Here is a 12,108-nt window from a genome sequence, read left to right as displayed (position 1 = left end):
GAGCATATATATACTGCTAGGGGACTTATCCAACTCAAGCTACAAATTATTTATATAAAGAGAATCATTGCTATCACAGATGTCTTATCTAAAGGTATATCAGATTAGCCTGGGAGCTGATAACCTGGAAGGACAAACAGGCACCAAAGTGTGGACAAGTGCTTTGGGGGGACAATTTGCAAAATCAACTCACAATTCACCTTTAATGAGCTCTTGCAGGTAACATGGATGTAGGCTTGTGGCCAGCAGGTTGCAGACCTGAGTAGTCTGTTCTCAGTGACACCACAAATTTCATGCTTCCCTTGCTTGCTCAATGCAAAGTATCTGAACACACTTTCATTATTAATAAAAATATGATTTCTCTTATCTTGTCAGTGGTCAGTGTTTTGAGTACTCTTCATTCAACCAAAAGCTCATGAAACAAAGACAGGGGAGAGTGGACCTTTCCTTGTGTTAGAAAAGGTGCCTGTCTTATGACACTCATTTATTAATATTTCTAATCCTTGCCACAGGTATTAGTAGAGGATTAACAGAGAGGTGGAATAACCAATTAAAGCATGTATAGAAGAATTCTAATTTTGCAAGATACTGTTACTCAGAAAGAATCACATAGAAAAATAGATATGGGAGATGTTATCTCTATGGTGGAGATTCCCAATACATATTAGCATATTAAAGAGTCTCAGAGATCCTGCAGTAAAGAAATCAATTTGTCTGTGTTATCCAGTATTTCTCACATTTGTTTTGCCACAAAAGTTTTGTTTTTTGTTTTTTTTTTAAATAGCACTTGTTATTCTGTTAAGCCATTTATCTTGGACAACTCTGGCATATGACATACTAAGTAATTACCAGTTCATAAAAATGAGATAATTTATTAATTTATTAAAACAAATTGAAGAGGGCATCTTTTGGGATGAGTACTGGGTGTTGTATGGAAATGAATTTGACAATAAATTTCATATAATAATAAAAAACAAAAACAAAAACAAAAAACAAATATATGATAGTGATAGTATTTGGACTGTGGGACACAGAAACACTTAAAACCCACAAATTCATTGCTTGCCTTGCTTTCTAAAAACCTAATGGTTAAATAGGATCCTTTCAGTTGAGATCATTATTTCAGTCTCTAAACCATGTTCTATTTTAGAAGGAAACATATATCTTTCCTATCTGTCCAATAATTTGAATGCTTTAGATACTCCTCATTAAAATTTCTCCTCTCCCAGATATCAGTTGTTTATAGCATTCAGGGCGAATTAATCATTTTCTTCATGGTTCATTCATTTTGTATAGTTGAAATAATTTCATATGTGATAGCATCATTTAAGTAAATTTCAAGTAAATCTTAATATTTCTCAACAAGGACAGGGAAAAACAGGATTGGGAATGAATGACTTGGAAGCATATATGCATATTTATAATTTGCTGCCAATAATTCACTGCTTAACTATGGGTAACAGGCACCAAATCTGGAGAGAGAGAGAGACAGAGAAAACTCACAAACCAAAAGGTGAATGAACCGTCAATACAATGACCAAGAAAATGGACTGTTAGAACACTGCTAGTTTTCAGTACCTTTACAGACCAAGTCAACACAGTGGTCATGACAGCTGTATGTACCAAGGACTAAGGACAAATATAATGGTAGAGACGGGTCAGAAACAACTCCTTTTTGCAAATGGTTCAAATAATATTGGATCTTCATTGCACTTATCTTTATTTAACGAATGCAGATATCTGGAGCCAATGTTACCAACGAGTTATTTGCAAACTAGTGAATTATACCACAGCAAACATCCAAGTCAACCATTTTTAGTTATTACAATGACATTATCTTTTTAGAGGGATGGTATTAGGAAAAAAAAAAACCCTTTTATGAGAATCTATAGCTAGAGTGCTGCTGGAGGTAACATTCATGGATAAATAAACAATCTGGTAGTTGTGATCACTTCATTTTTGTTTTAGTGCCCTTTGGTTTCTGGTAACAGAAACAGATCTCCAACTTGCTTAGTCCAAAAAGGAATTCATAGGCTCATATAACCAAAAAGAGGAAAAGCAAAGTTAGGGTTTGCTGAAGGAGCAGCTGTTATCAGGAAATCAAACACCATCAAGGCCACATTCTTACTGCCTATTCTCTGTTTATTTATATGTCAACTTCAGGCTCTCGGTTTTAGTTTCTTCATGAGGATGGAAACCTTCTTGCCTACAGATACAAATCTGGGTGCACAACTACCTGGCTCGCTGATCAGAAAGAAAATATCGATAACCTGTAGCTCAAGTTTGAAAATCTAGGGAAGGTATTTCCTAAGCTCAGACTCAGTCATGTGAATATTATGACAGGTCTAGGTTGAGTCAAGTGCTCTTTCTTATTCAATCACCAAAGTCAAGGATGAATCGTCAGGCAAGAGACCGGCTGCTCCCATCCAAGCACATGACTGCATTTTGGCTTTATGCGTGGGTGTGAAAGGAAAGTGAGGGAAAAGAAAATGATTGCTCCAGAGGCAGGGGTGAATTATTATGGGTACTGTCAATGAGAAGTTTACTGGGAGCCAGCAAGCCACCCTATTTATGTCTAACAAAAAGATTAACAAAATCAACATCTATATGGTCCAACTCATGACCTTTTCTTCCAGCTAGTCATTCAACTGATTTCTGCGAAGACAATCCCATATGATCAGTATCTAAGGGCTGATTTTTCCTCCAGAAGGAAACAGTGCTGTCCTGCTCTCCGTTTCAACACTGCCCTTCCTCCCCTACTGGCAGGTCTAAACAACCTGTTCACTTTCACCCCACCTTCTGTGTTTCATGAAGTTTTAGTAGGACATTTCAGGAGGGAGGCTTATCCTTACAAGTGAGAAGACTTTAGTTCCTTCCCATCCAAACACAGTGGAGTTGCAAAAAGGAGGGTGGAGTCAAAGATAAAACAGGAAAAGAAGAAGAGGAAAAGCCATTCTTTTAAGGTTTTGCTCCCCCAGGTGCTACCCATTTCCAATGACCCCTCTCCCATCCTTCTATTTTCTTGTTAATCATTGAGCATCAGTGAGAGGCTGTCTCTGGAAGCAGTACCTTGGGGAGAGGGCATTGCACTCTTTATTTCTATTAGTTACATTGTGCTTTTAACACATTTACAGTCCCTGTAGCATGGGTACAGTTCAGTGGTGGAAAAAAGTCAGAGGGAAAATTCAGAAAAAAGCGCGACAACATACCAGTGTTCTGGAATAACTGCAGTGGTATTGAGAGCCTTGGGTGACAGTAACTAGCAGTCACCTATGCTCATCTATCTCTCAATATTCACCCCATTCATTCTTTTTAATCCAGGATATAGAAAAACTGATGTGTGGTTGATGCTGGAGAGGTGGGGGTGGTGCAAAGGTGTGACAACTCATCCCAGAGGTTTCTGAACCTGATTCCAAGAGCATCGGTAGTTCAGCTACATTTGCTTTGCAGATCAGAGATCTAAGGAGATGAGGTCAGAGGGATGGGAACAAAAACACACACATGGTGTGGCTTCTTCCCTAATTTAGGCAACCTGCTCTCTGGAAAATTCCCTACCAAGCCAAGATTGTGTCCAAGGTCCAGGCTGACCAGGGATGCTTTTTAGTCCACAGGGAGTTATCCTGTTATTGTTTCAGAGTTTGAGAAGGCTTATCAGGCGTGAGGCACACATAGCTTTATTCCCTACCCCCACCTCCCCAATTTTCTCAGGAGAATATTCTGTGGAAAAAAATGACATATTCTCCTTTTCTCTCTCCTCATGCACAGGATTTCACAATTTAGCTACAGGGGGTCCTCAGGGATTCTTTCTCAGTGATCAACAAGAGGCCAGTGTGAGTACTTTAACCTCAGACACTGGTCTCATTTGAAAATGCAAGGAAAAAAAAAATCCAAGACTTGGACTTTACCCTATCAGAATATTTTGGACCTTTACTCAAAATTAATATGTCCATCCTGTTTTAATGGAAATCATTTAAGTTCGTTGCCATTAATAAAAAATACCCATTTCTCACAGTTCTCTAATATCATGAAAAATCGAGTTAGTATTCAAACTTCAAACACTGTCTCATGACTTGTTTCTTTCTTTTTTTTTTTTTTTGAGTTGGTTTATTTAAATCAGGATCAAAGAAGGACCACACATTGAATTTGATTATAATCTGTTTTTAGTCTCTCTCTCTCTTTTTAAACATCTTTTTTTTTTTATCATTTTTCCTTTGTCTTGCTATTAATATGTATGAAAAAAATAGGAATTTTTATAGGATACCTATTCTCTCAGAATTTTCTACATTCTAGATTTTGTCGACTGTATCCTGGTGGTGTCATTTAATCCACTCCTTTGTTCTTTGTATATCCTATAAAAATTCTGGAGGAGTGACCAGATAGGGGCTGGGTTTGATCTGGGGGAGCAAGAAGACTTGACAGGTGGTAGTGTGCCCCACACAACTGCATCCCATGAGGAAGCCCAGGATGTCCCCGGCTGTCTCTCTTTTTGTGATGGTAAGAATGATCTGGGGATTCAGTGTTGTCTGATGCATCCACTGTAAAATTCCCCGCCATGTTTTCACGCACTCATTTTAGCAGCCATTAATGATCACTGCTAGATCTATTATCAAATGACCAGAATCAGTGACTTTTTCTGAAGAGCTGAGAGAATTCCATAATGGCATGTATGGTCTCTCATTTGAAATGAACTACTTGTTCCTTTCATTAACGTACTTTATTAAATTAAATAACATTTAACATGAAACTTGATAACTGACCTTTTTTTCCCCCCTCCTTTTTGTAATTTGAGATAATTTTGGAACCTTATGAAAGACATTTAAGGTGCTGTGCTCTTTCACAAGGAAAGCCAAAACGTTGTTTTTGGAGCTGTTTTTATCGTGCGTGTGTATTTTTCCCCCATTATTGTCAAGTGTAATTTTAACCTTACACAAATGATCTGTTGATCTGAAATATCATGGGAAAACTTTGACCTAGAACATTTTCAAAGAGGTCAGTTACTGGAAATGCAAGAAAGCTAAGGACACTTGGCAAGGTGGATATATTACATGCTTTAAATCTCTACACAAGTCCATAGCTTTCTTCTTCCTCAGACTTTTCAGTTTTAAATTTGGTTTCTCAATTTCCTGTTAACTAAATCTCAAGAACCCTAACAACATTCAAGACCTGCCTTTATCTGGCCCCAATTCCCCACTTCATCGGTTGTATACCCTACCATTTATGTGCATTTCCCTTCTAGCCAAGCTAGACAAATGTCCATTCCCCTTACACCTCTTCTCTCTGCAAGAGTAAAGTACTTGTGCTCTGAACACACAGGAGTTTTACTTCTCTACTGCTTAAGGTAAACACCTTCTTTATAGATTCATGTATATGCATGCTCTCTTATTAGACTTGCACTGGAAGTTACTCTTTCATGGTTAACACCTTGTGTTTCTGCTTGTGTGTGTGTGTGTGTGTGTGTGTGTGTGTGTGTGTGTGTTCTTGCTTTTAAAAGAAATGAGCACCTTAATTCCTTCTGGGGTAATAATACCTCCCCCACATGGCCTTGATAATCATGGTGTTCTTTACCAAAGGGTAGTGAGTTCTTGGTCCTAAGCTAGATGGATTGAAATATACTTTCTCCAAAAAATTTTAATTATAAGAAAAGTAACTAAAATATTGATAATGGTTAGAAGAATTGGCAGCCAGATGAATTTTGCAAGAATAGCTAACACTCACTGAGTGCTTGTCGAAGAACCCTACGTGCTATGTAGAGACTCCTATTTGCAAATGGGGCAGAACTACGTCTTAGTGTTTATTTTGTTCTGTTCAGAGTATTTCTTATCCTTTTTTCTCTCTCATTTACACTTAATGGGTCATTTCTCTACTCCCAATTCATATTCACTCAGCAGCCAAGATTCAAAACAAACCTTAGCCCTAAAGTGCCAGATGAGTTCTTTCAGGCACACTTGGGGGGCTGTTTTCTCTGTCCCCAAAAGGACAGATAAAACTGGAAGGGGAAAAAAGAGTCAGAAGGAGGGTAGAGTGGAAGTCAACATGGAGAAGGAAATAGTCAGAAGGAAGAAGAACAAAAAGTTGCAGAGGTTCAGGGACAAAATGAAAGATTTTCTGATTTTTCCCCTACGAATAACCTGTCACTCAGTAATCCTGGCCAGCCGTGGGTTCTCCTGAAGAAAAGGAATAAGGGAACTTGGATCCTTCGTATGAAGATGAGGGCATTAAAACAACAAACCATACCAAACTCTTAGTGTAACCACAGTCACATTGGAACTGAATAAAATACTATACATGAGGCAGTAGTAAAAACCAATATTAATTCTATTTCTTCCTTTCAAGTTAGCTGCACCTATCATATTTCTTTTATTCCAAACTGTACTGGCTTCAGCTTTCAGTACAATGTTAAATAGAAATGTAGTAACAATATAATAATAGCCATCCTTGTTATGTTTCTAACTTTTAATATTTCTTCATTAAATACAATATTGCCTATCAGTCTAAGATACCTGTTTTCATGTTGATGAGTTATCCTCTATTCCTAAATTTTTAAGTGCTTTGCTTAGAAATGGGATAGATTATAGTGAGTCCTCCAGTTTTTTACCGGGATGAAAAAATATTTTTTTATTGGTCTTACTGGAGTGATGTTTTTAATTAAATTCAATAACATTTGAATTGAATTAACCATGATAATGTTGAACAACTTTAAAAAATATAGAGAACTTGGTTTGCAGGTTTGACATTTTCACATTCACATTTATAGATGATTTGGCTCCTCTCAACCCCCCATAATTTTTGTTAGGTATCAAGATTAGCGAAGCTTCAGAAAAAACATGGCAGCATGATGTAGTTAACAACACAGGCTATCCAAGTTACCCTAGTATCCTGGCTTCAACCACTTACTTGCTATGTGACCTTCAACAAGTCACCTGACTGACAAAGATAGGGTGACAGAACAGAATGTAAATGCTCTAAACCTTATGGTTAAAATGGCACAATTAACTAAGGTTGAGAAGGGATGGGAAAGAAAAGATGCGTTTGCTACTTCTTTATATTTTCATAGTGTGGGTTAAAATATGTAATTTAAAACTGATAAATACATCCATCTGTCTATTCTGAGATTTATTAACATAAAGATAAACAAACCCTAAACTCATATCCAGCAGTGGAGGAAAGGATGCTGAAAGGAGGAAGAAATATATTAATGTAATCATTATTCAGAACAGACTGTCAAAAGCATGGGTCGAAATACAAGAACCAGGGGCTAACTCAGGCATACCACCACCTGTTCTGGCAGATAAAATTTAATGAAATGCAGCCATTTGTTTACATATTATGTATGGCTGCTTTTGTGCTACAACAGCAAAGTCAGGTAGCTGTCAGAGATAAGCCCCAAAGCGGCCAAAAACGTTTGTTGACACCTGCTCTAAAGCAACAGAGTACTGGGTAGAGCATATAAAATTACGATTATAAAGATAGCCTCTATTAAAAGATACAAATATTTCATATTATCAAAGAATCACTGACACATAAAATTGCCTAAAAGGGATGACAATGTGATTGGCAGCCATCTTCTCAATAGAAACTACGTCAGAAAACAAATGATATATTTTCATAGTAGCGGAAGAAGATAACTAGCCAAGATCAGTTCCTCTACTAGACTATCGTTGAGAAAGAGATTAAAATAAAGACATTATTTTGACAGACAAAAAGTTAGAAAGCTTATAGTGATAGATCCTCACTTGTACAAGGCTGAAAAATATGTACTTAAGAAAGTAGTTAATAATACTAGAAATAACATTGGAAATGAAGAAAAATGATGAACAAAGAAAATGCTAAGAATGTGAGGAGATCTACATAAACACTGAATAAAGCAATATTGATATTGTCTAATTCTAGCTAAAAATAAAAAGGCAGGGCTAAAATATTTGACACAAATACATGCAAGATAAAAAAAAGTGGACTAAATCTATGAGGCCCATGTGTTGTTCTGGTAGGCTTAATGAAATTAATTTAGATTTTAAGAAAAGATTCACTTTAAAAGTTAAAGAGTAGTTACCAAAAGAAATTCCAAAATAGCAGAGAAGGAAAATGGGGAAAACAAAACAAAACAAAACAAAACAAACAAAACAAAAACACACACATTTGAAAAGCAACTGAAAAACAGGAGAGAGAAAACCAGTAGCAGAGAAATCGTGATGTATCAGAGTCTGTGGGATATGGTGAAAAGAGCACAAAGAGAAAACTATGTATCTTACTTATGTACACCATTAATCTAGAAAGTATAAAGCAGATATGCAAAATAAGACAAAAGAATTGTGAAACTGAGTCAAAGAAGAAACCTCATTTAAGGTGCCATCGGAGGACAGAAGGGGGAGCTCTCACCCCCTTGGGTTCCCCACAGGAAGAAGCCTCCAGTACTGCTCCAGCAGGAGAGAGGAAGGATTTCTCCTCAACCAGCAACAGGTTCAGACAATAAGAAAGTACTGCAACTGAGTCAATGAGAAGCCATCACCCTCCTGAATTCTCACTTCCCTCCAATGGACTTGTGTACAAAGTGGCGCCTCCCAATTTTCTCCTTTTCTCTATAAAGTAACATTCCTTTCCTTTGATCTCTGGACTTGCCTATGGTTTGCCATAGTTTGCATGTGCCAAAGTGCAATTCTTCTGCTATTTCTAAAGAAAGCCAATTTATTGGTAAAATAACTGGCCATTCTATTTTTAAAGGCTGATGGTGAATTACCCCAAATGTGCAGAGGTCATTTTAAAAATCAGAGATTACACTGTTTAGCTCTGTAAATAAAATATGTCATGAATAAAATGGTTACTTAAAAAAATGTATATATAAATTGAGTTCAGGTGAAAATCTAAAAAAATTAACATAGAAAACATAGGGAAAGTTGTCAAAATGCACCAGGCTGAAATATTTTTTTCAGACTTATTCTATCCACTAAAATCACATAGAACATTTTCATAAATGGCTTGAAAGGTGTTTGATAAAATTCAACATCTATTCTTGATTTACAAAAATACACCTAAGTAAGAGGAATGGTTCTTCACACCTTAAGACATATCTACCTGCATCTAAATAGACAGTACCAGAAGTATTCCCATTAATGTCGGGAACAGAGAGGAGGTCCACTCTCAGGGCTATTATTTTATGTTGTCCTCGAAGTACCGGACATTCCAGTTAGGCAAGAGAAAGAGTGTTACAAAAACTAAGAGCAAGTAAATGATCACTATCTTAAAATGATATAATTCTGAGCCTGGAAAAATGGAAGCGAAATGATGGGATAACTATGAAAAACGGTGAGAGTTCGATAAGGTGGCTGAGGAAACTAATGATATACAGAAATTCATAGTCTTCCCATACACCCACCATAACCAGTTAGAAGGTTAAAGAATTTACAACATGAATAAACCATTTATAACATGAATAAAATTTAAAACATGAGTAAAATCATATACTTTTTGGGAAAAAATCAAAGTCAAGAGACAAACGATAAGATGAATTTTGTTTTTTTGTTTTTGTTTTTGTTTTTTTGCAAATCATGATAGACAAAGGGCTTATTTCCCGAACATATGGAGAGCTCCTACAAGTCAGAAACAAAAATACTACCAGGCGCAAATAATTATGGCCAAAAAACAGGTCACAGAAATGAAGATTCAAAGGGCTGTGCTAATTTCTCTGACTTCAAATTAATGACAATGGACGTCAAACGGGCTCCTAAGGCTGCCCAGAATTCATACTGGTTTCTGACTTCAGTTATTCTCATACTTTTCATAGATTAATTCATACCTTCTCCTCTATAATCAGACATTAACTTCTCTCCCATTTTCGTTCCCCATTGTTACTGCCCAAGTCCAAGCCATCCTATCTCGGGTTCCTCTTACTCGGGTTCCTCTAATAGATTCCTAACTGGGAGCTGCAGCTAGTCAATTACAGGAGTCATTAATAAACTGAGAAAACTTGTATATAGCCATGATTATTTATTCAAACTAGTATTTATTCATATATTTATAGCATATGTATTGAAAAGGCAAATCTCTAACTGAGCACCTACTATATACTAAGCACTGGTCAAGTATGGAACATGACAGATTAGAAAACAAAGTCTTTGCACTCACAAAGGTGGGGAGGCTGACAGCTATATAAGCATAGCTTTAACGTGGTGGAAGTCAAAGAAGAAAAATCAAGTGAGGAGGATGGAATAACCAGTTGATGTTTTCAAAGGCAGGTCAGAGAAGCTCTCCCTGACAGAATGACATCTGAGCAGAGACCTGAAATACTGAGGGATGGACCAATCTCAAAGTGGAGAAAACAAATGCAAGCACCAAATAAAGTAAATCCTATGCATTAATTGTGCAATTATAGCACTTCAAAATCTTAAAAATTTGATAGGGCCTGAAAAAACCTCTCCTTCTTCACAACTGGTGCCAACAATGAAAATACAAAATTCAGAACTAGTCCACATCTATTTAAGACACAAATAAGTTGGTTGTTGTTGGTATATGTGAGGACTATGAACTTTGGTCCATGATAGGGGGAGTTAAGCTAAACACTGAATTTTTATACCATGCTTAGTTTAAAAATAAACACAAATAACCTTCCTTCCTTCAATCACCCTCTAAGTTTTGGCTGTCTTTACTAAAAAACATCCTTTTAATTTAATCCTGAAAACAACATGGAGAATGACTTTCTTTCAAAACAAGTTTTCCCTTGAAGAGAAACACATGTTCAAAGTACAAACAACATTCCAGTGTCTGACTTAAGGCTACTTAATTTCTGCACGATGACGTCATACTTAGGCTACTGAACATGTTCCTGTATGTATCATTTCTTCTACAAGTCTAGAATTTAGGCCCATTCATGGAAACAGACCTATCATTTTATGCAACTAGAGAATAAAGAGAACCTGTGTACTTCCCAAGTCACAATTTCTCAGAGTAATCAAAATTAATATTCCAACATAATTTTTGAAAATAAAATTTACTAGCTACTTTTAAAATCTGTTTGTAAAGAAAAGCCTAAGAACAGCTAAGAAAATTTTAAGAAAAAAAGATCAATGATTAAACCAGGGTATTGAGTATCTAGGGAAAATATAAAGCTATAATAATTTTTAAAATATTTATTGTAGTAATGCTTTTTTTGATTTTGATTTTTTTTTAAAGTTTCTATTTAAATTGCAGTTAGTTAACATGCAGTGTAATTATTAGTTTCAGGTGCAGAATTCAGTGATTCAACACTTACCTACGGTAACACCAGGCGCTCATCACAAGTGCACTCCTTAATCCCCATTGCCTATTTCACCCATCCCCCCACCCACCGCCCCCTTGGTAACCTTCAGTTTGTTCCCTCTAGTTAAGAATCTGTTTCTTGGTTTGTGTCTCTCTTTTTCCCCCTACGATCATTTGTCTTGTTTCTTAAATTCCACCTATGACTGAAATCATATGCTATTTGTCTTTCTCTAACTTATTTTGCTTAGCATAATACTCTCTAGCTCCATCCACGTCGTTGCAAATGGCAAGATTTCATTCCTTTTTATGGGTGAGTAATATTCCGGTGTATATATACCACAAATTCTTTATCCATTCAGCTATAATAATTTAGGGTGTAATACTGGATCAGAGAGATAGATAAAAGAGAGCTAGGAGCTAGGAGCAGTTCTGTAATTATAAGGTGACATTTCAAATGAGTAGTGAAAGGATGGCCCAACTACTCAAAAAATAGAATTCATATTCATATTAGAAAAACAGAATAGTTAGATCACCACCACTTATTATACATGTATCAAAATAACCCTAGCTGAGTAACAGATAAACATCCTACATCTCAATGACTTAACCAAATACTCACTCACTTCTTGCTCATGTGAAGTTCAATAGGTGGCTGGATGAAGTTCAGGTTCTCTTCCATGCAGTCATGCAAAGATCCTGGCTGATGGAAACTTCATCTTCAAAAGCGATCCTGCAAGGGTGCCCAGGATGTCAGCACCCTGCTGGAAAACAAGGGAAGAAATGTGGAAGACTGCCTGGAACATTTTGTGGGGAGGTGAACATCATGTAATAATTTTTACCCACATTCCATTGGCCAACATTTGTCTCACTTCAAGGAGG

Source organism: Felis catus, chromosome A1 (genome assembly GCF_018350175.1).
Source record: "Felis catus isolate Fca126 chromosome A1, F.catus_Fca126_mat1.0, whole genome shotgun sequence".
NCBI lineage: Eukaryota > Metazoa > Chordata > Mammalia > Carnivora > Felidae > Felis > Felis catus.
Note: the sequence above shows the minus strand (reverse complement) of the source record.